Below are 10,596 nucleotides of genomic sequence, written 5' to 3'. Positions count from 1 at the left end.
CCAGTCTGTTTTCCATCTTTCCAAAATAACACAAAAAACAAAATCTAATAACACATTAACAGTCTTTCAGGGACGCCTGGGTGGCTCAGAGGTTAAGGGTCTGCCTTCAGCTCAGGGTGTGATCCTGGAATCCTGGGATGAAGTCCCCCATCGGGCTCCCCTCAGGGAGCCTGCTTCTCCCTCTGCCTGTGTCTCTGCCTCTCTCTCTGTGTCTCTCATGAATAAATAAACAAAATCTTTTTAAAAAAACAGTCTTTCTAAAAATATTACAGTGGGCACTACTTTGTCAAACTTGATACTTGGAGTCCTAACTTTACTAAGCACCCCTCCCTCAAGGATAAAAAAGAAAACAAAGCATCTGTCCTCTTGGCTTTCTGCTTGCCTTCAGATGGCTCCTGCATCTCCCTTCTGGATTGTCCTTAGAATTATAAACAGTTTCCCCACTGCATTTAAGAAAAAAATCTGTACTCCTTACTGGGTCTGAAGACTGCAGTGCATAATCATCTGGCTTTCAGCTTTTTTGGGGTGTAGGGGGAGGCAGACTTGACCTGCATTGCCTCATCTGGACATCTGGACATGTGTGGAAATTTGGCTACTCCCCATTCTACAAATGGACCTTGAGAGGAGGTTCTAACAGCGGAGAGCATTCATATGCATATGCATTCATATGCATCTGACCAGAAAGCTAGGAATGTGGCGGAGCTTTGGGAGGGCTTCATGCAGAACGCTGGGGGAGGAAGGGACGCTTGCTAGCCAGTCAGATCAGCCAAATCACCCCGGTGATGGTGGGGTGACAGACGTCAGCCAGATGGCCCTCACATCTTCTCTCTACTTTTCTGAAACAACCCCTCCAATCTCCCTGTCACCCTCTGTGTCCTGGTCACGGTAGACTCTTCCACATTTGAGCAGATCCAATTCTTTCCATCACAGGATTTTCTGGTATGCTCTTTCCTCCACCTGGATGTCTTCACTCAACTGTCTTCCTATCTCAGTCATTACTTTACTAAGAGGCCGTAAGCAAGAGAGGTGCGGTCCAGAGAAGGTCATTTCATGCAGGAAAAGACTTGGACGTGTTCCAAGCTGCTGAGAAAAAGGTCAAGATGCTGCCAGTAGGGTGATGGGTACTCTGAGGACCCGGGAGGCAGGGCTCAGGGGAGGCTGACCCTGCGAAGAGCTGGGGCAGGGAACAAGGAATGAGACTCCAGTGATGCAAAGGTGAGTAAGACCATTCACAGTCAACCCTGTGGTGTCACCTTCGGAGAGAGTGAGTCACACATTAACCAGGAACAGTTCTCTGCAAATGTTACCTGCAGTTTCTTTTGGACAGTCCCCACTTCTGTTTTTAAATAAATAGTTACAGCATTTTGTTGCTCTAGACACTAAGGATAAATTGTTTTTGTTCTGAAATTTAAAGTTTTCATGATATTACTGAAAGAGTAATCATTGATTCCAGGAGGTTTCTGAAGAGGAAAGGCAGGAAGCGACTCATGGCAATGCCCTGGGAGTGGACCCAAGAGGCGTGGGTGGCAGTTACAGCCTGTCGCCAAGGATAACCATGGGCGTCAGGTTCCTCATCTGCAGATTGAGGGATGTGCACAGTTGACCTTGGAGGCCCTCGCATCTCATCCTTAAGTCTGGGGAAGTCTTTTGGCCCCTTATCACACAGATGGACAACAGAGACCACTTCATGTAGGAAAAGAGTCCCCTCTGCAGCATAAGTAACATGTCCACTCCCTCACATCCCAAGAGAGTCCCAACCTAACCTTGAAACCAGAATATGTTCAGTCCAGCCATGAGGTCCGGCTGGAAGCCTGTAGTACTCCATTTCCTCTGCCTCTGAGGTTTTGTCCAGGGGGGTTCATACCTTACAAAGTAGGGGGACCTCCAAATAAGCCAGGGAGCCAGGTAATGGAAGATGACTTTGAAATCTTCTGACTAATTAGTAATGATGTCTTTGAACAGTTTTTATACTCAAGTGTTCTAATTTACTGTAAACGGGAAAGGCTCTCTGATCAGAAATGAAGGGTTGTTGGAATAAGAATAAATTTTTCACCTGACTATGAACTGTTGGCTTTCATACCATAAGCTCTTATCCAGTATTATGTATTTTATATTTATTTCTAAAAATTCTGAATATAAAAATGACCTACTATGAAGAACTAGAAAAACAAAACAAATGAAAAATCAGATAAGCACCCTAGAATTTTGGTTACAAAGACTGTTGGATAGAATTGAAGATAGGAAGTGACAATTTGGCAACATTCAAAGTCAGTCCCTTTTTTCTGAGTCTGTCTGAAAATAGGTATGACCATTTCTACATCACCTATGCCATAGGATAGTGGCATTTCCCATGAGACAACAGTGTATATGAACACTTGTTAACGTGCTCTGCAAATGTGAGGTAATCTAGGCTTTGAATAACTCAACATGGGTTTTCCTTCCACTAAGAGTGAAGAGCTCTTTGTGTGAACGTGTGACCACTCAGAGCAGTCAAGAGGTCACGTCAAAATGGAACACGCTTGCATGCACACACACACACGCGCGTGCGCGCGCTCTGCACTCAATATACAACAGGTTTTATGTGATAGTATGAATTTGAAAATTTGGGCCTTTCGCCGAACTAGACAAAGTAATTAGTGGGGAATCTCATGAGAAACATCTAGGGGGTTTAGACAGAAAATTATAGGAAAACCCAACAGTCAAGACACAAAACAGAGCTTCCTCCATTAAGCTCTTGGAAGAGCCTTAGGTGAACCTGACAATTTAGTGAAGCTAATGGATTCTTTCTTACTCCTCCAACCACCTCTCAGTTATACCACTAAATGGTAGTGGACTTTGACTCTTGATTTCCTCTGTAAGAGAACCTTGTAAACTTTAAACTTCTAAACAAGTACGAGATACCATTACTTAGCCATTAATACCCATTCACGACTTCTGGATTTTTAAGTACACATGGTCAGCAAGTTTTGCAATCCTTCTCCAGAATTCCTGAGTGCTGCTGCAATGCTTCCTCTAGCTGGAAATAACAAATAAAAAGGGTTTGTTTCCTTCTGTGGTTCCTATTTTGAAACTCAAGCCCACCATTACTTTACTGAACTGCGGTGGTGAGGGGGCTTTCTAGACATCACTGACTCTTCTTCCACTGAAGGCAGTCTCTATCTAGGGAATGATAGAGCTGACCAGCAAGCCCACATTTTAGAGCTGTGAAGGCTGGAGGCCTCCAAAAAGAGAAAAAGTATGAGTTGTCAGAGAAGTGACAGCAGCTTGACAATATAAACTGGCTTACACACATTTTATACAAATTAGTGAATGATAAATATGTATCAAAATCTTGGGGGACTGATGTGATTAGAATAATAACTGCTACTATGATCGGTGCTTCCTATGTGCTGAATCCCTTTAAATATACTCTCCATCACCTGATCTTCATAGTCACCTTCTAATGGGCAGGAAACGGAAAGATGTTTACCTGCTCCAAGTCTATCACCTCTGCAGCACACCGGCTCTGACCACATGGCAACTCTGTGCTCCTAAGGTCCTTGGCTTCTAAGAGCCTCTATTTCAACAGGAACCCGCTGTACTGTGTGTGTAGATGCATTTTTGTTTGAATGCATTCTTCCTCGGAGAAGGCTCTGTAGCTCTTGGACGGGGGTCCTGACACCATGGATCACTATGGTTTATGACGCTGACCGCATGGACGCATCCTATGGCCAGGACGGCCTTAGGTGAGCAATCCCGGGCGATGTTAGCCGAGCAAGCAACAACTTCCTTCAAGTCAGAGCTTTTCCCTCAGCTCCACCCTGAGCCAGCAGGAAACATGAGTCATGCTGCCTTCACCTGTCCCTGCATGGTGGGAGCAGGACACTTGGCTCACTTTTACTTCTCACCCGGAAAAGAGTAATATTTGTATACTCTGGAAATGCACTCAAGAGGTTGCAAGTTGATTTTTTTTTTTTTAGTTGATGTTTTGAATGTGCTCACCTTAGTCTTTTCTTTTACTACTGCTGAAAACAGATCACCCAAAGATGTACCAAACCTTTTAGTACCTCAAAGTAAATTTAAAGGTACTTCTAGTACCTCAAAGTAAATTTAAAAACTCTGCTTTGGGCAGCCCCGGTGGCGCAGCGGTTTAGCGCCGCCTGCAGCCCAGGGCGTGATCCTGGGGACCCGGGATCGAGTCCCGCGTCGGGCTCTCTGCATGGAGCCTGCTTCTCCCTCTGCCTGTGTCTCTGCCTCTCTCTCTCTCTCTCTGCATCTCTATGAATAAATAAATAAAAAATCTTAAAAAAAAAAAAAAAACTCTGCTTTTTACAGTTGTGGTTAGTTTCCATTTACCTAAAAGTCAATGGTTAGCTACCAGAATGATCACAGTTCTGCCAGACTTCTCTGCGGTGATCTAGAAGCTCTTGACCTTCTTATCCAGCCTCAGAATTCCCTGATACACACGCACTTTGGACTCATAGCTCCCTGCAGGGGCATCTGTGAGACAGCGGGTGACCATCCTCTAGTGGAGTGCTTCAGCCTCCCTGAGGCCTGGTCAGCTGATCTCACTCTTGAGGCACAGCTTGTTTGCTTTCCCCTGATGCTCTTCATATTCCTCTTTTTAAAATGCATGCCATATTATATAAAATTATCAACAGAAAGTAAACCACGAGAGCATTTCCTGTAGTGTGAACACGTGCGTGCTGCTTGGAGATTTGGGATGTGGCGGCAGCAGCATGTTCATCCTGGAGGCAGCCCTACCTTGCCTGAGTCATTCAGCGGACGGTAATCCGAGCATCCAGGTAGATGGGAGCGGCAGAGGTTCTGACCTGTTGAATCGGTCTGTGCCTTTGAGAAATTATGAAATCTGTTAAACATTCTGGTTGGCACTGACCTCTTAAAGCTGCCTGGTGCACACACGGGAGAGCCAGGCAGATTTGAGTTCAGACTCTCACATCTCCAACCTTCTCGTCCTTTGACCCGGGCCAGTAGCAGCCCTCTCCACATCTCAGCTACCTCCTATGTAAAATGATGATCCCCAGAGCCGGTCGTGAGGGTAGACTGGAAGAACCATATCAATGCACTGTTCCCATCCCTGCCGCCGAAGATGGCCAGGAAGTGCTGGCTTCCCTCCCGATCCGATCCGAGGTGACAAGCCTCTTCCCGCAGCCAGGTCCTCCCAGATTCAGGGCGGGAACTGGGCTCCATGCTTCCTTCCTATCAGAGAAACTTCCGATCCTCTCCAATCCTGACCATGTCATCTTCCCCCATTAGGCAGGAAACACCATTACCTGCCCTAATTTAGGGCAAGAGGGAAAACATGAAACCCAGCACTTAAAACTCTCATGTGCTCACAGCAGTTGGACTTCAATGTCCTCAGAGTGGGAGTTAAAGTGAAATGAAGAATCTGGCACCCAGATGGGGGTTAGTCAAGGCTCCCTGTCTTAGGGTGTCTGACCTTCCCAGCTTACCACAGACCAGAAGCTTCCCCAGGATACGAACTCAGTATTAACATCAAAAAGAGGGGCAACAGAACCAATGGGTTACCTTAAAACACTCACCTACCGCAGGCAGGGCTCAGGATAAGCCCTGGAGGATGAGGAGGGGTCCACCTTCTCGGCCCCGAGAACCAGGCAACTATGTGAGCTTGGATCTTGAGGTCCCCCAGGGAGTTGGGAGGGTAGAACCACGTCTCTAACTTACTTCCCGCCTTGGCTGTCTGCTCCTGGCAGGAACCGCCTCTTGTTGGCACCCACAGACACCTGGGAGGGAAGGTGTGAGAGGGCCTGTGGGCACTTTGGACGCGCTTCCTTCTGAGCTGTGGATGCTGCAGTCCTGACTCATCGCATGGCTTAAAAAGGACCACGATCCCTGAGTAGTGGCAGCGTCAGCCTGGCTCTGCCCAGCCTGCCATTGACCTCCAAGGGCGGCCCCAGAGACCGCCTCGGAGACTGCTCGGAGGACACACCGCCGCTTCTCCAGAATTGGCCTGCTCTGCCCTCATTTGCTTTGTTGCCTTTTTTATTCCGTACCTCTGTTTGAAAAGTGGACTTCCTCTCAAAGCCAAGGGAAGGCGTGCAGTCCCTAAGCAGCAACCTTCCGACTGGATAGAGACCAAGCTCCAAAGTCCCATTTGTAATGTGTTCTGCTTTTATTCAGTGTAGACTTCAAAGTATTAGGCTGCAATGCTGGTTGGTGAGACTGGCCAGTGGTCATCCAAAGCGAAGGGCCTCGGGGATGAAAATATAATTCTCAGGGGGAGGGGGGCACATGTACAATTTACGTTTCCTTCTCTATTGCTTAATTCTCTTAATGCAATTTGGACTTTTGAGTTGCATTTGTGGTTCTGACAGGCTGGCCACCACATAGAAACCATAAAGCAAAAAGGTCATATTGAAATTCATAAATTGGGATCATAGCACCACTCAGCATATGTATTTCCTTTCTCTCCTTCCTTCCCTCCTTCCGTCCCTCCTTCCCTTCCTCACTGTGCCATCCAACTGTGTCATCTATATGCCTACCTATCACACATCTGTCTGTCCATCCTTATGGAATATCATCTGACCCGCTCCTAGAATGTCAGCCCATCATGGCAGGGAGCTTGGGGACTCCTCAGTGCCTCATGAAGTATTTGGCTCCTCTGTAAATGTATGTGGGTGAATTCTGCTTGTTGTCATTAGAGGTCTGTCCTTGAGGACCGTCAGCATTGCTTAGGAGCACAGCTGTTCCAATACCACCCGGTGGACAGCAGGACATGGGGTTAGTTGGCAATGCGGTGTCCTGTTCTGGCCTTAAGCTAAAAGACTGACTATACCACAGGTTACCTTGAAGCCAGAATCCAGGTCTTTCCATTTCTATTCCTATGGTTCAGGTTATCATTCTGTAAGGAATTTAATATTCTTTTTTTTAAAGCTTTTATTTACTTATTCATGAGAGACACACAGAGAAAGGCAGAGACACAGGCAGAAGGAGAAGCAGGCTCCCTGGGGAGCCCGATGTGGGACTCGATCCCAGGACCCCGGGGTCATGACCTGAGCCAAAGGCAGACACTCAACCACTGAGCCATCCAGGTGCCCAGAAATTAATACTCTATTTTGACCTCAAGATGAATAGTTACTAATGGTTTAATACATTTTCCCCTTCAGATAGAATTCTAATTTTATGAAAAATTTCAAGGAGATAAGAAAAAGATGACAATCAACTGAAGAATTTGGGTATTATAGTCGAGATAATGAGGAAAGTACCATTAGATAAGAACACATTTTCTGATGTGTCTGCATTTTCTCCCCATCAGCTGCTCCCTGACACTTCCACGGCCAGAGTTACGAGCTCTTGGTTGTGAGCTCAATTTCTTTCTTGTTCAATGTTTAATTTTTTTTATTTTTATTTATGATAGTCACAGAGAGAGAGAGAGAGAGAGAGAGAGAGAGAGAGGGCAGAGACATAGGCAGAGGGAGAAGCAGGCTCCATGCACCGGGAGCCCGACGTGGGACTCGATCCCGGGTCTCCAGGATCGCGCCCTGGCCCTAAGGCAGGCGCTAAACCGCTGCGCCACCCAGGGATCCCTTGTTCAATGTTTACAATCTGGAACTCTCAAATATTACGTAAATCTACTTCATTACTGAAAATGCAAACAGAGTTTAATCTCACTTAATTGCTTCTGTTTTGCTGAATTTTTACAAAGAGTAACTGGTAAGAACTCAAGTTCCCCTGAAGTTTACTAAGTTTACCTGCTGTGTGCTAGCTGGAGTTTCTAGACAGCTACATAAGAGAGCTCCTAATGCTGCCTGAGGGGTTGTCCATCTGTCCATCTGTCTTCATGGAAATGCAGAACAGGTCATGTCTTCTCCAAAGCATGCCTGTCTCTAAATGCTGGCATAGGTTTGGGCAAAAGCCACAGGCAGCACTGAAAAGGCAGCCAGCGTGGCTCAGTCAGGGCAGATTTAGAGGTCAAGCTGCCCTTCTGCCTCCCTCCTACCTCTCCACTCTCAGCAGAGGCTGAGAGCAAACTTGGTATTTGTAGAATTTGTCTTTACTCATGAGTTAACTAACTTCAAAGGTTGTAAACTGTGCCTTCTTTCTTATCTTTGTGACCATTTTCCAATATTGATATTAATAAAAGATGAGTAAAAAGTATTTTTAAGCAAAAGATTGATGAAACAAAGAAAAATAATGTGTTAAATACTCAATACTGTTTGACCGTATTCCATCTGCAGGGAGAGCCAGAGACGTGCATGTCCTCTGATTTGCCTACATCACACTTGCCTACAATGCTTCCTCATTGCTGCTGACAATGTGACATTAGGGAGAAAGGGGAGGCACAGAAGACATGAATGACTGCAATATGCACACTCTGGCTTCAGTGTCTTTACACTGCACAGAGTCAAAGACAGTAATAAATGAGAAAAATATTTTATATTTTTAATACAGAATACATAATATTGCACTCTGGTTGCAAGTAGTGTGTAGAAAAAACTGTTTACAAAACCACCATAGTAATTGCCTGGGCCTCATATTTTATGGCATCATCAACTATAACCATGGCACTGAGCTTTGAACCTACTAAAAAGGGCAAAGTTTAATAAAGTCTTCTTTTTATTTCAGTGTCAGTGACCAGTAGTTTAAAAACTATACATATATATAAAATGAGGAAACTTTACAGTAACATAAATAGCTTTCGGTCAGAGGCACTGCTAATCTGTACCCATGCTTTAGTGAAATAGATACTGTCGAGCTATTTTTCTGGCTTTATCAATAATTATTTCTTTTCATTGTGTTAATCATTATTTTACATGCTATTCTTTCATGAACAAATGAAATTGTTTCACAGCAGTAACTATTGCTATTCTTGTGAAAAACAATTACACACTTTTGCATTCAGACTGAGCTTCAAAGTTTGATTTTCTCAAAGTCACCCAGAAAATTGGGGTAATTCAGATTAGGAAAAGACTTCTCACCTCCACCCACACAGTAGGGATCTGATACTGAGGCATGAATCTCAACGGAGGAGAGAGAGCATCACTGGCTCCTCTTGGAGCCTGGGGACACCCTCTTACCCTTCTTCACACACTTCTCAAAAAGGGTAGTTCTGAATTCACTCCAGCTGAATTCTTCCCTGTGTCTCCACTGAAGCACAGATGCTTCTGGAAGATCTTGGTGCTTTTAAATGCAACCAGTTTGTTTATATATTTGTTATCTATTATATGGATTATGAGTCTGCACCATCCTGACCCAAGGAAAATACCACCTAAGTTCTAGTTCATCCTCTTCTGACAGTAGAAAGGCACAAAACAGTTTCACCTAAAGCATCGACATATACAATTAACGGAACACCTGTAAGTAAGGGAAGTGGACATCTGTAAAGAGCCTTTAAAAAAATTCCTCTCATCTTTGATATTACCTTTTTAAACTATCTGCAATCCACCGAAGAGCAAAATAGCAGCATTTTGAGAGGAACAATTTGGGGGGAATTCTTAAAGCACGGAATCTGTTGTCTTTAAACAGAGTCTATGATGACAAAGGTACATTTGTGAGCCAACATATGACTTCCTTGAGAACAAATCGGTATGGTATGGTACTGAGCACTTTATAGAGTAGTGAGTACTCTGCTTGCAATCACAAGTGAACATAACCAAGGAGAAAATGATTTTAAACTATGCTGATAAATACTAAAACCATATGATGTTAAGGAAAACTATTTGAAGACCAATAACTGTCAACAATAAATATTAACTAGCTCAAAGGCCTACTGTCACAGTAAAAGTTACAAAAACAGAACACAGTATTAAACAAGTGCATGAACATATCAAAATGCATTGGCTTATAAAATGTCCTACCATCGAGAAACCCATTTTCTCTCCTCCGTATTCTCCATTTTGCTCCTAAGGAGATGTATGTTGTTAAAACACAACAAACCTTGAAAGAGTAAATCAGGTTACAAATTTTCTTTGGGTTGTCATCACTGATATAAAATTTCTCTCCAAAGGCTGTCAATCTGAAATCCGTGTAGTCTGGGTGTCAAGAGCGGGCTAGGGTCACAGTAACTCCCCCCTTCAGCGTTCTGATCCTGGAGTCGGCCAGCCGCCCAGAGGCTGCCCCTCGTCTCAAACACATCTTCTGTAGAGGAGGGCGAGCTGGTGCCAAATCTGGGATGACTGCATAATCCATGGAGGTGGGAATTAGACAAACGGGCAGGGAGTGTTCTGTGTAACTGGAGGCTCCCCTCTGCTTTGGGCAGTTGGGTACCAGAGCCCCGTGGAGGCGTGGAGGAGAGTGAGGTGTGCTGCTGTGGTTGTGAGAGAGGGAAGCTCCCGAGTTTCCTGCCAGCTCTCAGAAAATGCATTTCTAGTGGTATCAACTCTAACTTCTCTTTCAGTAGCACGTCCACATGTCTGCAACCCAATGGGAGTGGCATTACTAAAATGACTTTGTAGCTGTCAGTGATTTTTAAGGTACTTTCTCAAGTTTAGGTGGAGTGAGGCTCAGAAATGGAGGGGTTTAGTGTGAGCTTGTGTGTGTTTGCTCATTGTTAGCACAGTGTTTAACATCTTCTCATGATTACAGAACTTTCATTTAGTTGGTGTCAAACAGTCCAAACTGATCGAAAGCAGTAAA

The sequence above is a fragment of the Canis aureus genome, chromosome 12 (genome assembly GCF_053574225.1).
Source record: "Canis aureus isolate CA01 chromosome 12, VMU_Caureus_v.1.0, whole genome shotgun sequence".
NCBI lineage: Eukaryota > Metazoa > Chordata > Mammalia > Carnivora > Canidae > Canis > Canis aureus.
Note: the sequence above shows the minus strand (reverse complement) of the source record.